The 16828-nt window shown below is 42.2% G+C and overlaps 1 pseudogene; it reads right to left on the reverse strand.

The window, feature by feature from the left end:
- Positions 1-783: 783 nt before the first annotated feature.
- Positions 784-1946, reverse strand: LOC134386459 (26S proteasome regulatory subunit 4-like; annotated as a pseudogene).
- Between the last annotated feature and the right edge of the window lie 14882 nt (positions 1947-16828).

A 16828-nucleotide genomic window follows, 5' to 3' on the forward strand; every position in this document is an offset into this window, starting at 1 on the left:
GTACCTCGTTGACTACAGGTCAGTTTCTTTGGCAGAATGTTTGAACCCTTGAAAAGAGACTGATTGAGTTTGGTGTTTTTTCACCTTGACCAAGCTCCTGGTCTTGGGCTCTAGACGTAGGTGAGGAAAACACTTCTTTCTTGTTGGGGTACTTGGCTGAATCAGCTTGGCCTAGACTCTAAAGTGTAGGGAAATCCAGGGCACTGAGGGAAGCTGAGCCTAGATCCAAAGCAGCCAGCAGTGTGCAAGTAGGAGAAACTGACCTATGAAGGGTGTTAGGATAGTTCTGGGCCCATCAGAGCTATGAGCTTTTATCTCTGTGTTAGTCTGTTTCTGTTGCTTATAACAAAATTCACAGAACTGGGTAATTTATAAGAAAATGAAATTTACTGCTTACAGTTTCTGAGTCTGGGAAGTCCAAAGCCCATGGAACACATCTGATGAGAGCCTTGGTGGTGGCGATAGTGATGGCAGAGTATCACATTGCAAAAATGGTGGAGCAGAGAGAGACTGACCTCCTCATTCACGCCCCTGACCACCATTTTTTTTTTTTTTTTTTTTTTGGTCTATGAAATGACATGCTTTATTGGGATGCAGAATGCTGCAGAGTGACCACCAGACAAAGGCTGCCTACTGGGCAGCCTACACATCACACTCTGAAAGATATACAGGATGTTTTGCTAATAAAAATCAACTGGAACATGGATTCCTCTGGGCAACTTCCCCCACCTCTCAGGGGCTGGGAAAACTCTCAACCATTTTCCTGAAGGCAACTGTGGCTCACTAGAGATACAGCCACTCAGGGGTGCCTTCTTGTTTTTTATAAAGAACATTTTCCTTAGATTTTTTGTAGTCTTCATTTGTTACTTTCATTCTACATTCTCTCAAGGCCATCAGACCAGCTTCTTTACAGAATGCCTCGATGTCGGCACCTGAGAGGTCATCTTTAGCCATGATCAAGTCATCCATGGTCACGTCATTGGCCAGTGGCATCTCGCTGGTGTGAATCTGAAAGATGCACTTCTTAGTCTTTTCATCGGGCAGGGGGATCTCGATCTTCTGTCAATGTGGTCTGGTCTTATAAGTGCTGGATCCAAAGTTTCTATTTGGTTTGTGGCCATGATAACTTTCACATCTCCCCTCGAATCAAAGCCATTCCAACTGGTTTAACAGTTCCAACATTGTTCGCTGAATTTCTCTCTCACCACCACAATTTGAGTCATATCTTTTTGTCCCAATAGCATCAATTTCATCAGTAAACACGAGGGATGCTGCATGTTCTTCAGCAACTCAAAACAAATCCCGTACGAGTTTGGGCCCATCACCTAGGTACTTCTGAATAAGTTCAGAGCCAATCACTCTCAAGAACGTGGCCAAGGTTTGGTTTGCTACTGATTTGGTTAAAAAGGTTTTACCTGTGCCAGGTGGACCATACAGAATGACTCTTTGGGGGCTTTATACCCATCTCTTCATAATATTCAGGATGAGTGAGAAGAAGCTCCACAGATTCCTTAATTTCCCAGATTTGGTTGTCCAACCCCCCAATATCAGCATAGGTCTCCTGGGGGGCCTTTTCCACCTTCATCACTGTGACCAGGGGATCTGCGTCATCCATCAGCACCCCGATTACAGCATGCACTTTGTAGCTGAGCAGGACTGAGCAGCCTGGTTCCAGCAGATCCTTGTCTACAAATGAAAGAATGCTGACATAGAGTTCTGAGCCCACAGATGTAGACATGACGGCATGATTGTCATCAATGATCTCTTCCAAGTTTCTTACCAACATTGGGGTCCCCTCAGATCATCCACCTTTGATCTTTCCTCCTCTTGCTTTCCTTCTAATATTTTCATTTGTTCCTGATTTCTAATGAATTCTTCCTCCATGAGAAGATAGTCTTTAATTCTCTCTAACTTCAATAATTTTAACCAGCACTGAGTGTGAGGTGTCACCAGTCCTGACCACCATTTTTAATCCATTCACTATGGCATGGTTCTACAATTTAATCACCTTTTCAAGGCCCCACCTTTCAATTACCATAATAGGATTTCCCACCCCCAACAGTTATAATGAGGTTGGGGGGCAGGGGCATCCAGTCTACAGCAATCTGTATTTTAATTCCCTGACATTGTTCTCATACCTAGGCTAGATCTCATTAAAAGTGACACATTGGTCTATGAACCCCTGCAGGAAATAAGCTGATGGGGCTGCCCATGTTTGGGATTAAGTGGACTCAAGGAGGGCAGCAGTCCCTTTCTGGAGCTCAGAAAGACAGTGGTAAGAGTGAGTTTACCGGCAGAGGGTCATTGGTGGCAGAGGCACTGTGTGATGGCATGAGAAGAGGCCCAAGTGGCAGAGCTCAAGAGTCTGTGCCCAAGCACATCAGAAAAAAATACCCAAAGGACTGAAATAGCTGAAAAATACTAGATGGAGTTGGGGAGAATTTTCTGCTAACTATGTGGGCACTTGGGTCATTAGCCCAACACCTTCACTTCATGAAATACACACATGCCTACATCCAGTGTTGATGGTCGCTGTGTCTAACTATGACTGTATTGACAAAGACACATCTAAATGGATGTAGCTGGCCCTGGTGCTGAAGCTTACAGTCATTTATGGAAGAAAGCAAATCCTATTGTTGGTGACATTGAAAATCTCCAAAGCCCTTTTATAAAGGAGAGAGGGGTAATTGGGATGTTTGTCATTCACCCAACAAACCATGGATTCCTTTCTATTAGACTGATAGAACTCTCACCACCAATCTTTTTGAATTTTCAAGAGAACAGAGGGAATCAGATTTTCTGGATGTCCCGTTGTACCAGATATCAACCTTTTAGTTTCTGAATACTGGGGACGTTTGTGAGGTTCTAGAGGAGGGGCTGGGTGGCTGGTAGTGGGGAAGCAAACAGGGGATGTGGGTCAATGTCTGTTGACCAAGTAGTATAAGAATATTACAGTGTTTTAACAACTGGAGCAGCTGCATGCTGATGCATACTAGTCCTGCCTACACACACCACACCTGCACACAGCAAAGGTGTCCACACCTCCATGTCACTCCTGACAGGTTTTAGATAGAAAACTGGAGCTCTAGGCCCTCTGAACTTCAGCTCTTTCTGCATAGCCCCCTGTATAAGCAGAGAAGCCACGTGGAAGAGACCCTGTGCTATATCGCCCCTTCCCCTTGAGTCCAAAACGAGGTAGATCCGCATGCCCCAATTCCCATTTTAGGGCTGTGATCTGCCTTGCCTAAATATAAAAGGTTGACTTATTTTTAACTTTAGCTCTTCTGCTTCTGGGCTTGCATAAATGCTAGTTGATTCATAGCTGGCAAAATGAAACTATTTCCATGACCACAAAAAACCTTTCAGGGTCCTGACAAACTCAACCCACTCCCTCCAACTCCAAATCAATAAGGCTGACTCAATTTCCTGCTGACTCACAGCAGTCTCTGCTATACCAGTCAGCTGGTTCCACAGGTTAAAAGTGGCTCCAGGCAGAACCCAAGATCTCTGGGAATCACAGCTTTGCATGTGGCTGCTGTGAGAGTCTCAGTGTGAGTCCTCAACCCCCCTTCTTTGTCCTCCTGGCCTGGGTCTTCTCACTGGGCTGAATATCTCAGGTTTGCACTCTGAAATGGGAGCCCAAACAAGAGTGGATGGTGCAAGGCCAGCTGGAGGTGCAGAGCTGAGATTGCTGCTTAGCCAAAGGACTCTGATTCCTCAGATGTTATTGAAATTAAACACCTCAGGCAATTCAGGCAATCTGATGGTCAGCTGCTTAGAAAAACTGGTTTCCAAACTAAGCTTCCAATCATTTATGGAAGAAAGTAAGTCCTATTGCTGGTGGCATGGACAGTCTCCAAAGCTCTTTTATAAAGGAGACAAGGGGTAATTAAGTTGTCTATGATTTTCCCAGTGTACTACAGATTCCTTCCTATTAAGATCAACAGGACTCTTGCCACCAGCCTTCTTGAGTTCTGGGTTTTGATATTGAAGTTCAGGAGAGCGAAGGGAATCAGATTTCCTTAAAGGAACATATTCACAACTTAAGGTTAACCATTTCATATCCACTCTAGAGAATCTCCTTGCACAATTGGCAAAACTCCTGCTGACAACAAAGATGATAATCTAACAAAAACAGACAATTCCGAGATGATAAAAATAAAAAAAAGCTTATATTCTCATAATCCTTAATTTTAATAAAACCTTGGGCTCTGACAAGTGTACGATTCCTCTTGGGGGAGCAGCCCAAAAATTTCAGAGAGAATCTGTAACCAGACAAGAGAAACACAACTTCAAATAACCTGAACTCCTGTCTTCACTGCCTAAACATAAAGTTTTTGGGTATCCCCAAACAGCTGTTAAATTGTGATGGTAAATTTTATGTGTCAAGTTGGCTGGGCCATGGTGCTCAGATATATGGTCAACATTATTCTGCATGTTTCTGTGGGAATGTTTTTGGATGGGGTTAACATTTAGATTGGTGGACTTTGAGTAAAGCAGTTGGGTGGGCTTGTCCAAGCAGCTGAAGGCCTGAATAGAACAAAAGACTGACCTCCCGCAGCAAGAGAGAGTTCAGCAGCAGACAGCCTTCAGATCTGAAACGCAATATTGGCTCTTTCCTGGGCCTCCAACCTTCTGGCCCTCCCTGCAGACTTTGGACTTGCCAGTCTCCATCAATTGTGTAAGCTGAATTCCTTCAAATAAATCTCTTTCCATACATATACACACATCCCATTGTTCTGTTTCTTCAGAGAGCCCTGACAAACGTGTTTCGCTATTGATTCCCTCCTTATATCCTCTTCTCAACCTTGGCTGGACAGTGGAAACAACGTGGGAGCTTAAAGAAATACAGATGCTTGGGTCCCCACCTTCAGAGAGTCCAGTTTGATTAATCTGGGCTGTGACCTAGGCATCAACATTTTAAAAGCTCCCCAGATGATTTTAAAGTATAAGCACAGTTGAGAAACATTGTCTTACAGTTCCTTGGTAAACAAATATAAGTAAGAGCAGGGCTAGAACTCTTCCAACAACCCCATTTCCTAATCAACTGATTGGTTCCTCTGCTGTGAATCTCACTGTGTGACTCAAAGCGGGATCACAATGTCCCAGGAACGGACTTTTTTTTCACAAATCTACTTGTGAAAGTTCTTTAGGTCACCAAGTGTGAACCACATCACTATGCAGTTACACAAATTTCTATCTTGAAGAAGGAAAACTTGCTTTCCAATTTCATTTTAAAGTTTTACAACTATTCTTTGATGCTGGCAAGTGTCTAGTCAATTTGCATCCATTTTACTCGTAAGGAAACTAGGGCAAAAATAGATAATTCCTTTACATAGAACTCTCCTTAACAGCCATGACTGTATAATAAAGTAATAAATTCCCTCTGAAGAATTTCTTCCCATGGTGATTCTTATGAAGTCACAGAATCATGTCTACTGTTATATTTGCACATGAGCACAATGACATGCACACAGGGTTATCCATTAAAGCCTGGTTTATGGAAGTAAAGGACTGGAAACAACCTAAGTGTCTGCGATCGGGGACCAATTAAAAAATTATAGTACATCCTAATATGGCATGCTATGAGTCATAAAAAAGAATGAGGCAGGTCTTCATGCTCTGATATGAAATAATGCAGTAGTGTGGTAGAGACAACTGGGACTGGTTCACGAGGGCAGATTGTAAGCATTTCTTCCTAACTTTGCAGTAAGAGACCTTGCATAGCTTAACACTGGCCATGGTGGGAGTCAGACTCTGTAAATCTGTAAATGCCACAAATCAGGGCACTCCTCATGCCATGAGAGCCAGTTGTTAAACATTTACTAGCACACCACTGAGAGATCTCTAAAATCCATTGTCAAGTGCAGCAAATGTGCATAGTATATTAGCAACTGTATAAAAATAGGGGAAATTACATTTATAAAAGCCTTGGGTTCCTCAAAATTTAAACATAGAATTTCCGTAAGACCCAGCAATTCCACTCCTAGATGTACACTCAAGAGAAATGGAAACATATGTCCACACAGAAACTTGTACACAAATGTTTATAAAAGCATTATTCATAACAGTCAATAGACGAAAACAACCTGAATGTCTATCAATGGATGAACAGACAAACAAATTGTGGTACATACATACAATAGAATATTATTCAGCCATGAAAAGGAATGAAGTATTGATGAATGCTATGTCTTGGATGAACCTCAAAAACGTTATGCTAAGTGAAAGAAGCCATACACAAAAGGTCACATATTGTACAATTCTTTTAAATTGTATATCTGGAATAAGCAAATCCATAGAAACAGAAAGCATATTAGTGGCTACCAGGGGATGGGTAATTTTGTTTTTTTGTGTTTTTTTCCTGGGGTGATGAAAAAGTTTTGAAACTAGAGAGCATTGGTAGTTGCATAACATTGTGAATATGCTAAATGCCACTGAATTGTATAGTTTAAAATAGCTACTTGTATGCTGTATGAATTTCACCTTGATTAAAAAATCAAAACGATAGGGAGTTTCAAGATGGCGGCGGCGGCGGCGGCTGGCGCGGAGTAGCTGAGGTGGAAAAGGTGGCCACTGGGCCTCAGGCAGCCGGGAAACTTGTGGACCTTTCTCTGGCCATCTCTTAAGGGAGGACTGCTGCTGCTGGCCGGTCGTGGGGGCTCAACGCCACTTTGCCCCCGGCAGGAGAGGCTGCCTCATTTACAGGCAACAGCTTTGAAGTGTGGAGCAGGAAAAGAACTGATTCTTAGCTGCAAAAGCGAGTCTTGAAACAGGGAACACGGCGCCAGGGCTGCTGTGGATGCAGCCAGGATCCCGGAGGCTGGGGCCGCACTGAAGGCGGCCAGCTGCCCTATCCAGGATTCGAGGTTTCAGGCCGGCATTAAAGAAGACTCCTGGGAGCGCCCGAGCGGCGCCGCGACTGAACAGCCCGAGGCGGCAGCGCCGAGAACACGGAAGGCAACAAACCAGAGACAGACCGAGCGCCCGACCTGGCACAGCACTGTGAGTGATCCCTGGCACAGCTCTGTTCAGGGGGTGGATGCCCACGCGGCTCCCCGCCTGCACCACCAGGCCACTCATTGCCCCGGTGCTGCCTCCATTTTCCCAGGTGCGGGCAGCTCCGCCCTGCTCGGCCATCACTGAGCCCATTTGCTTGGCCTGGCGCGGGGCTTTCCGGACCCTGCGGGCCGACCTCCTCTCCCACTCCCTCCGCAGTTCTCTGGCAGGGCTGGGGGTGTGGGGCGTCCCGACCAGTTTTGGGAGGGCTAGGAAGTACGGGCGGGCCGACTGTCACTCCACCACACCCTGGACTCCGCCCTGGTAAACTTCCTGTTACTGGGAGGCAGATACCATCTCTGCGACCACCAGTTTGGAAAAAAGCCTAACGAATTTCTGGTTGGGAATAGTGTGGTAGGAGAGTTCCCAGGTCTGCTTGAACCTGCCGGAGAGCAGGCTGCAGGCGGGCACTAGACTCGGTTTATACCGGGGGGATACAAAGGTGAACAAGACCCGAGAAAGATCTACACAGTGCTACAAAGGCACCCAGAGAGACTGGTCGTCTGTGCCTAGCAGAAACCTGGTAGACTTCCTGGGCGAGGCGGTGCTGAGCAGGGTCTTGAAGGCCCAGCTGATAGACGAGGGGTGCAGAAGACACGCCCCAACCCAGCACAGTGTGCACAGAGGGGGGAGACGTGCGGCCAGGGAGGCGGAGACTCGACAGAAACCACACACCCGGTGGGGTCGCCACTGCACGATCTAACAGCCTGGGCCAGAGCACACTGAACGGGGAGAAGTCCTGTACAGAAAGTGAAAGCTCAACAGAGATCACACACCCTGTGGTACGTGATCCACCAGCCCAGCAGAGTACAAGCTGACCAGAAAGGTGGATCCCCGGAGAAGCCCAAGACCCGAGGCAACCACACACACAAGACACTAGAGGCCAACTGAGCAGTCACGGCGGGAGCCATACCAAATTGGCAACCACAGCAACATCCTAGTTAGTCATTAGTCTTAAACCGGTGGACTGTGAAACCCCCTGCCACAATGAATAAACACCAAAAAAAAGACACCAGAAATACAAAAAATCAAGAAAGTACACCACCAAAAGTTAATAAATCTCATACTCTAGATCCTATAGAACAAGAAGCCCTTGAAATAACTGATAAGGAATTTCGAGTGATAATTCTAAGGAAACTGAATGAGATACAAGAAAACTCAGCTAGACATCATGATGAAATGAGGAAAAGTATACAGGATCTGAAAGAGGAAATATACAAGGAAATCAATGTCCTGAAAAAAAATGTAGCAGAACTTGCTGAACTGAAGAAGTTATTCAGCGAAATAAAAAACACAACGGAGAGTTTAACCAGCAGGCTTGTCGAAGTTGAAGAGAGAACCTCTGAACTTGAAGATGGGCTGTTTGAAATAACACAAGCAGACAAAAAGAAAGAAAAAAGAATCAAGGACATGGAAGAAAATCTGAGAGAGATATCAGACAACCTCAAGCGCTCAAATATCCGAGTCATGGGTATTCCAGAAGGGGAGGAAAATGGAGATTCCATTGAAAACATATTCAACAAAATAGTGGCAGAAAACTTCCCAGGTATAGGAAAAATCACAGATCTTCAGATCCAGGAAGCTCAACGATCTCCAAATGTATTCAACCCAAAAAGGCCTTCTCCAAGACATGTCATAGTCAAATTGGCAAAACTCAGAGACAAAGAGAGAATCTTAAAAGCTGCAAGAGAGAAGCGTCAAATCACCTATAAGGGAGCCCCAATCAGGTTAACATCAGACTTTTCATCACAAACCCTAAAAGCTAGAAAGGAATGGGATGATATTTTCAAAATACTAAAAGACAAAGATTGCCAGCCAAGAATACTCTACCCTGCAAGGCTATCCTTCCGAAATGAGGGGCAAATAGTATATTTCTCAGACAAACAAAAACTGCGGGAGTTCACTACCACAAGACCACTCTTACAAGAAATCCTCAAGGAAGTACTGGGTTTGGTTCCTGAAAAATAACTACCACTGCCATAAAAACCTAAGAAAAATCTAAACCTGCTAGTACAATAAAAATGGCATTCATGAAGAGAAAACAAGCTAACAAAAACACTATCTACAACCTAAGGAACCAACAAACAAAGAAACCAAACAGTAAATCAGAAAGCAAGGAATAAAAGACACCTAAGACAACCAAACAACCAATAAAATGCTAAGAATAAATCAACACCTTTCAATAACAACTCTTAATGTTAAAGGCTTAAATTCCCCAATTAAAAGACACAGACTGGCTGACTGGATCAAAAAGCAGGACCCAACTATATGCTGCCTACAAGAGACCCACCTCACCCATAAAGATTCACACAGACTAAGAGTAAAAGGATGGAAAAAGATTTACCATGCAAACAGAAAAGAAAAACGAGCTGGAGTGGCTATTCTTATATCTGACAAAATAGACTTTAAACTAAAAACCATAAAAAGAGACAATGAGGGACACTACTTAATGATAAAAGGACTGATCCATCAAGAAGACATAACAATCATAAATATGTACGCACCCAATGTTGGAGCAGCCAGATTTATAAAACAAACTCTATTAGACCTAAAGAAGGAAATAGACACTAATACCATAATAGCAGGGGACCTGAACACTCCACTGTCAATATTAGACAGATCATCTAGGCAAAGAATCAGTAGAGAAACACAAGATCTAAACAAGACTCTAGACCAATTGGAATTGGCAGATATCTACAGAACATTCCACCCAACAACCTCAGAATATTCATTCTTCTCATCAGCACATGGATCATTCTCCAAGATAGATCACATATTAGGTCACAAATCAAGTCTCAATAAATTCAAAAAAATTGGAATTATCCCATGTATCTTCTCAGACCACAATGGATTAAAACTAGAAATTAATAACAAACAAAACTCTGGAAACTATACAAACACATGGAAATTAAACAGCATTCTACTTAATGACATATGGGTCCAAGAAGAAATCAAGCAGGAAATCAAAAAGTTTATTGAAACTAATGAAAACAATGATACATCATACCAAAACCTGTGGGATACTGCAAAAGCAGTATTGAGGGGAAAATTTATTGCATTAAATGCTCACTTCAGAAGAATGGAAAGATGGCAAGTGAACAACCTAACACTTCACCTTAAAGAACTAGAAAAACAAGAACAATCCAATCCTAAAGTTAGCAGACGGAAAGAAATCATTAAGATCAGAGCAGAACTGAATGAAATTGAAAACCAAAAAACAATTCAAAAGATCAACGAATCAAAAAGTTGGTTTTTTGAAAAGATAAATAAAATTGACAAACCATTAGCATGGCTAACAAAAAAAAGGAGAGAGAAGACTCAAATAACAAAAATTAGAAATGAAAAAGGCGATATTACAACTGATTCATCTGAAATACAAGGAATCATTCGAGACTACTATAAACAACTATACGCCAACAAATTTGAAAATCTGGAGGAAATGGATAAATTTCTGGACACACACAAGCTCCCAAAACTGAACCGTGAAGACGTAGAAAATTTGAACAGACCAATAACAATAAAGGAGATTGAAGCTGTTATCAGAAGGCTCCCAACAAAGAAAAGCCCAGGACCAGATGGATTCACAGCAGAATTTTACCAAACATTCAAAGAGGAATTGACACCGATTCTTTACAAACTATTCCAAAAGATTGAAACGGACGCAAATCTCCCAAACTCATTCTATGAAGCAAACATCATCCTGATACCAAAACCAGGTAAAGATATAACCAAAAAAGAAAACTACAGGCCGATATCCTTGATGAATATAGATGCAAAAATCCTCACTAAAATACTAGCAAACAGAATACAGCAACACATACGAAAAATTATTCATCACGATCAAGTGGGATTCATCCCAGGGATGCAAGGTTGGTTCAACATACGCAAATCAATAAATGTGATACACCATATTAATAAACTCAAACACAAGGACCATATGATCATCTCTATAGATGCTGAAAAAGCATTTGATAAAGTTCAGCACTCATTCATGACAAAGACCCTCTATAAGTTAGGTATAGAGGGAAAGTATCTCAACATAATTAAAGCCATATATGCCAAACCCACTGCCAATATCATCCTGAATGGGGAAAAGCTGAAAGCTTTTCCTTTAAGAACAGGCACTAGACAAGGATGCCCACTCTCACCACTCCTATTCAACATAGTGTTGGAAGTACTAGCCAGAGCAATCAGAGAAGAGAAGGAAATAAAGGGCATCCAGATTGGAAAAGATGAAGTCAAACTGTCCCTGTTTGCAGATGACATGATCCTATATATCGAACAGCCTAAAACCTCTACAAAAAAACTGTTGGAATTGATAAATGATTTCAGCACAGTAGCAGGATACAAAATCAACACACAAAAATCAGTAGCATTTCTTTTCTCCAATAGTGAACATGCAGAAGGAGAAATCAAGAAAGCCTGCCCATTTACAATAGCCACCAAAAAAATAAAATACTTAGGAATTGAGTTAACCAAGGAGGTGAAAAATCTCTATAATGAGAACTACAAACCACTGCTGAGAGAAATTAGAGAGGATACAAGAAGATGGAAAGATATCCCATGCTCTTGGATTGGAAGAATCAACATAGTGAAAATGTCCATACTACCCAAAGTGATATACAAATTCAATGCAATCCCCATCAAAATTCCAAAGACATTTTTCTCAGAAATGGAAAAAACTATTCAGACATTTATATGGAACAATAAAAGACCACGAATAGCCAAAGCAATGCTCAGCAAAAAAAATAAAGCTGGAGGCATAACACTACCTGACTTTAAGCTATACTACAAAGCTATAATAACCAAAACAGTATGGTACTGGCATAAAAACAGACACACTGACCAATGGAATAGAATAGAGAATCCAGAAATCAACCCTCACACTTACTGCCATCTGATCTTTGACAAAGGCACCAAGCCTATTCACTGGGGAAGGGACTGCCTCTTCAGCAAGTGGTGCTGGGATAACTGGATATCCATATGCAGGAGAATGAAACTAGATCCATACCTCTCACCATATACTAAAATCAACTCAAAATGGATTAAGGATTTAAATATACACCCTGAGACAATAAAACTTCTTAAAGAAAACATAGGGGAAACACTTCAGGAAATAGGACTGGGCACAGACTTCATGAATACGACCCCAAAAGCACGGGCAACCAAAGGAAAAATAAACAAATGGGATTATATCAAACTAAAAAGCTTCTGCACAGCAAAAGAAACAATTAAAAGAGTTAAAAGACAACCAACAGAGTGGGAGAAAATATTTGCAAAATATACATCTGACAAAGGATTAATATCCAGAATATATAAGGAACTCAAACAACTTTACAAGAAGAAAACAAGCAACCCAATTAAAAAATGGGCAAAAGAGCTAAGTAGGCATTTCTCTAAGGAAGATATCCAAATGGCCAACAGACATATGAAAAAATGCTCAACATCACTCAGCATCCGGGAAATGCAAATCAAAACCACATTGAGATACCATCTAACCCCAGTTAGGATGGCTAAAATCCAAAAGACTATGAACGATAAATGCTGGCGAGGCTGCGGAGAAAAAGGAACTCTCATACATTGTTGGTGGGACTGCAAAATGGTGCAGCCTCTATGGAAAATGGTATGGAGGTTCCTTAAACAATTGCAAATAGATCTACCATACGACCCAGCCATCCCACTGTTGGGAATATACCCAGAGGAATGGAAATCATCAAGTCGAAGGTATACCTGTTCCCCAATGTTCATCGCAGCACTCTTTACAATAGCCAAGAGTTGGAACCAGCCCAAATGCCCATCATCAGATGAGTGGATACGGAAAATGTGGTACATCTACACAATGGAATACTACTCAGCTATAAAAACGAATGAAATACTGCCATTTGCAACAACATGGATGGACCTCGAGAGAATTATATTAAGTGAAACAAGTCAGGCACAGAAAGAGAAATACCACATGTTCTCACTTATTGGTGGGAGCTAAAAATTAATATATAAATTCACACATACACACACAAACGGGGGGGGGGGTAAGAAGATACAACAACCACAATTATTTGAAGTTGATACAACAAACAAACAGAAAGGACATGGTTGGGGGGAGGGGGGAGGGAGAAGGGAGGGAGGTTTTGGTGATGGGGAGCATTAATCAGCTACAATGTATATCGACAAAATAAAATTAAAAAAAAAAAAAAAAAAAAAAAAAAAAAAAAATCAAAACGATAAACCTCTAACGTGCTATACACACAAAATAGTAAACTGCCTCTGGGAAGAACTGGGCACCTGGGAGACAGGGTGCAAGGGTGACTTTGCTTTGTATGCATTTTTGTACCTTTAAAATTTTGAACCATGTGAACAAAAGGGTATATGAAGGTCTAACAAACACATACATCCACTCTGTAAAGTCCAGGGTAAACAGGTAAAGAGTGAGTTAATGGCAAAGCACAATTAGTTTAGAAGCTACAAACTAAGGCTCTAGCTCAGTTCTCCAAACACTAGCTTTCCAGAGGCTCTCATTGGTTGGTTTTCCATCATCATCTCCTATCACCTGGGAATATCTTTCCCAGGAGCCAGCTGGGCACCTGGATTTACTCTGCTCTGTGAGTGGAGGATTAGCAAAGTGCTGGGGGGACTTGGTTGTAGAGCAGATGAGGTAGATCTTGGGAATGGCCATATGTACTTGGGTTAGGCATGTAACGTCTCTGAACTTCAGTTTTCTCCTCTATAAAATGGGGACGATCAGACCTACTTCTCAGAGTTGGTATGACAATGGTATAGAGAATTAAAATAACATGTGCATGTTCCCAGCATACCGTAGGCACTCAGTGTATAGAGAATGCTCATATCTATTCTCAGGAAGGGGACGGTGCTGCAGGATTCTGCCTGACCAGGAGGCACTACCTGGTGACTCGCAATTATTTGCTCAGCCTGCTTTGTTCAACTGGTCCAGCACTAGCATAACCTTGCTCCTGTGTCTTTATGAGCCCTTAATTTTTTCTGTCTTTATAAACCAAGACTGTATCATTGAAGTAGAGAGTGAATTAAAAAGAGTAAAAGAATTAGACTCCTAAGGGTAGATAGAGCTGTGATTTATTGAATGCTTACCTTGAGACTTGTATTTTAAATGCATTGTTTCTAACTCTTACAACAGCCCTAGAAATAATATATTACAATCCTCATTTGCAGGAGTGCAGAGAGTTTAAGTAACCTGCTCATGGTCACACAGTGCTAGCAAGTGTCAGAGCAGGAAGTTGAACTCAGGATTGCCTGACTTTCCACTCTGTCCCATTCCATCATGGAATCCAGCTTGGAAATTGCCTAAGTCAAGACTACTGGTTTGTGTGGGCTTAGAACAATCATAGAATTGATGAAAGTTGGAAGAGGCCCCAAAGATGATTGAGTCTAACCCCCATCTGACAAGGAACCCCCACTCCAACATCCCTGTCTCTTTGATGGGGAGCTCACCACCTCCTGTGATAGCCCATTCCACTTTCAGATAACTCAAATTACTAGGGAGACTCATGATGTGCTACTTGCCAGTCAGATTCACCTGCTATTTTCATTACAACCTCATACACCCTGATGAAGCCATCATTAAGACATGCTTAGCTGAAATCCTGAACTCATTACCTCCTGGACTTGCAATAAGGTGCTTAACACCATTGCCAAATAAAGTTTCTCCAGAACTTCAGCAAAGCAGACGAAGTCATGAAAAAGATGTTGATTGCTATTTCAAATGAGTCTGGGATAGGTGATTATCTCTTCCTGAGGAAAGGTTGTTCTGGATGGGATGTATTGTCACTCAGGACAGAGGTATAGCATATATTGCAGAAGTTTAAAATAATCAGAGTCGTGCATATGCAACACAATTCCTTGGTTAATTAAAATGCTTGTGAACAGCAATGAAAGCTGATTTTTGTGCTTTTCCTTCTTCCTGGTTTTCAGCTTCTCTGGCAGTTTTCTGTTGAGTGAAGGACAGTCAGTTCTAAATGATCAAAAATGAGCTCATGTCGCTAGTTTCCTGCACCATGAGCTTATTGGAAGATTCAACGACTAATAAAGGAGATTAGAAAGGGAGAAGAACAAAAAAGGAGGACTCCAAGGTGTCCTAAGTGTGTGAGCTGTGCTCATCTCCTTCTCTGCAGGGGAAACAAAATATGTTTACGTGATTGTGTGAACTGCGGGAAACTAAAAGATGTCAGGGTCAGAAGAATAATGCAGCTCCACCGGGATTTCAGGTGGTAAATAGGATTGAGAATCTTAACTTTAATGAAGACAACAAAAATCACATAATTAACACACACTGTTAACACCTCATTAGTCTCCCAGGGCTTAAGTTATGCTAAAAATAATCAACACATTTTGTTTAAATAAGGCACTGTTACAGGTGGTCATGAAGGTTTCGTCGGCCATAGCAGAATGAGGCCGTTGCTCTGTTTTCTTTTCATGCTTTAAAGTAGGTCTTACCTTCATTCCAAGGCAAAAATTATTAAAAACATATGTGGAACTACGGAGAGGAAATGATGTATTATTGAGAGTGCCTCTGGCTCTAAGCCTGATTTCAAAAATCTTACACAATTTTGTAACCTATTTCGTAACCCAGGTCACTGAAGTCAGGATTGTTTCCTAAACAAACCTGCTGTGGGGGCATTGGTGCTGGCTACCAGTCAAGTTGTGAAATAGGTGTTTTGTCTGGTGCCTTCTCTTCTCTTCCTCTGACACTAAGCATTAACATTCCTCTCATATGTTCATATGTTCTCTGTCTCCTAATCTAGGTTTGAGCTATGACTGCCTTGACCAACGGAATTTGGAGGAACTGATGTTTCTGGATTTCTGAGCTCAGGCATTAAGAAAGCCTGACACCTTTAGCCATACCCTGAACTACCAGGGAGGAGGTCCAAACTTCCCTGCTGTAGAGAGAGGCCTTGGAGGGTGGGCCATCATGTGGAGAGAGGCCACATGGCTTCTGGGCACCTGAGGCCTAAACATCAAGCCCAACTGCAGCAGTAGTTGCCAACCGACTACAACTGCAAGAAAGAACACAAGCAAGACCAGTAGAGGAACTTCCACAGAATTACGAGGTATGATAAAATGGTTGTCATTTTAAGCCACTAAATTTTGGGTGGATGCTGCAAAGCAGTAAATAATTCAAACATTTCTTCTCTGCCTTTTTCCTGTTTGGATGCCCCTTTCACCCAAACTTGATCATGTGTTATGAACTGAAGATTTGTGTCCTTCCAAAATTGATACGTTGAAGAAGTCCTAACCCCCAGTGAATGGTATTTGGAGGTGGAGTCTTTGGGTGGTAATTAGGCTTAAATGATGTCATGTGGCTGGGGCCCCCATGATGGGATAAGTGTCCTTATAAGAAGAGGAAGGGAGACCAGATCCCTCTCTCTTTGCCATATGTCTTGGGGTGAATGTCCTCCCCAAACTTAATCCCCACTCTAATTGTTGAGGGTGGGAAAAATCCTATTATGGAAATTGAAAGGTGGGGCCTCGAAGAGGTGATTGGACTATAGGACCGTGCCATAGTGAATGAGTGAATAGTGATGATCAGGGGTGTGGTTCTGAGAGCTTTAAAAGAGGAGGATGCGAGAGTCTCTTTCTCTCTCTCTCTCTCTCTCTGCTCCACCATTTGCTGTAAAGCCACCACCAAAGAAGACCCTCACCAGATGTGTTCACTGGACTTTGGACTTCCCAGCCTCTGAAACTGTAAGCAATAAATTTTGCTTTCTTACAAATTACCCAGTTCCAGGTATTTTTGATA

The sequence above is a fragment of the Cynocephalus volans genome, chromosome 9 (assembly GCF_027409185.1).
Source record: "Cynocephalus volans isolate mCynVol1 chromosome 9, mCynVol1.pri, whole genome shotgun sequence".
Classification (NCBI taxonomy): Eukaryota; Metazoa; Chordata; class Mammalia; order Dermoptera; family Cynocephalidae; genus Cynocephalus; species Cynocephalus volans.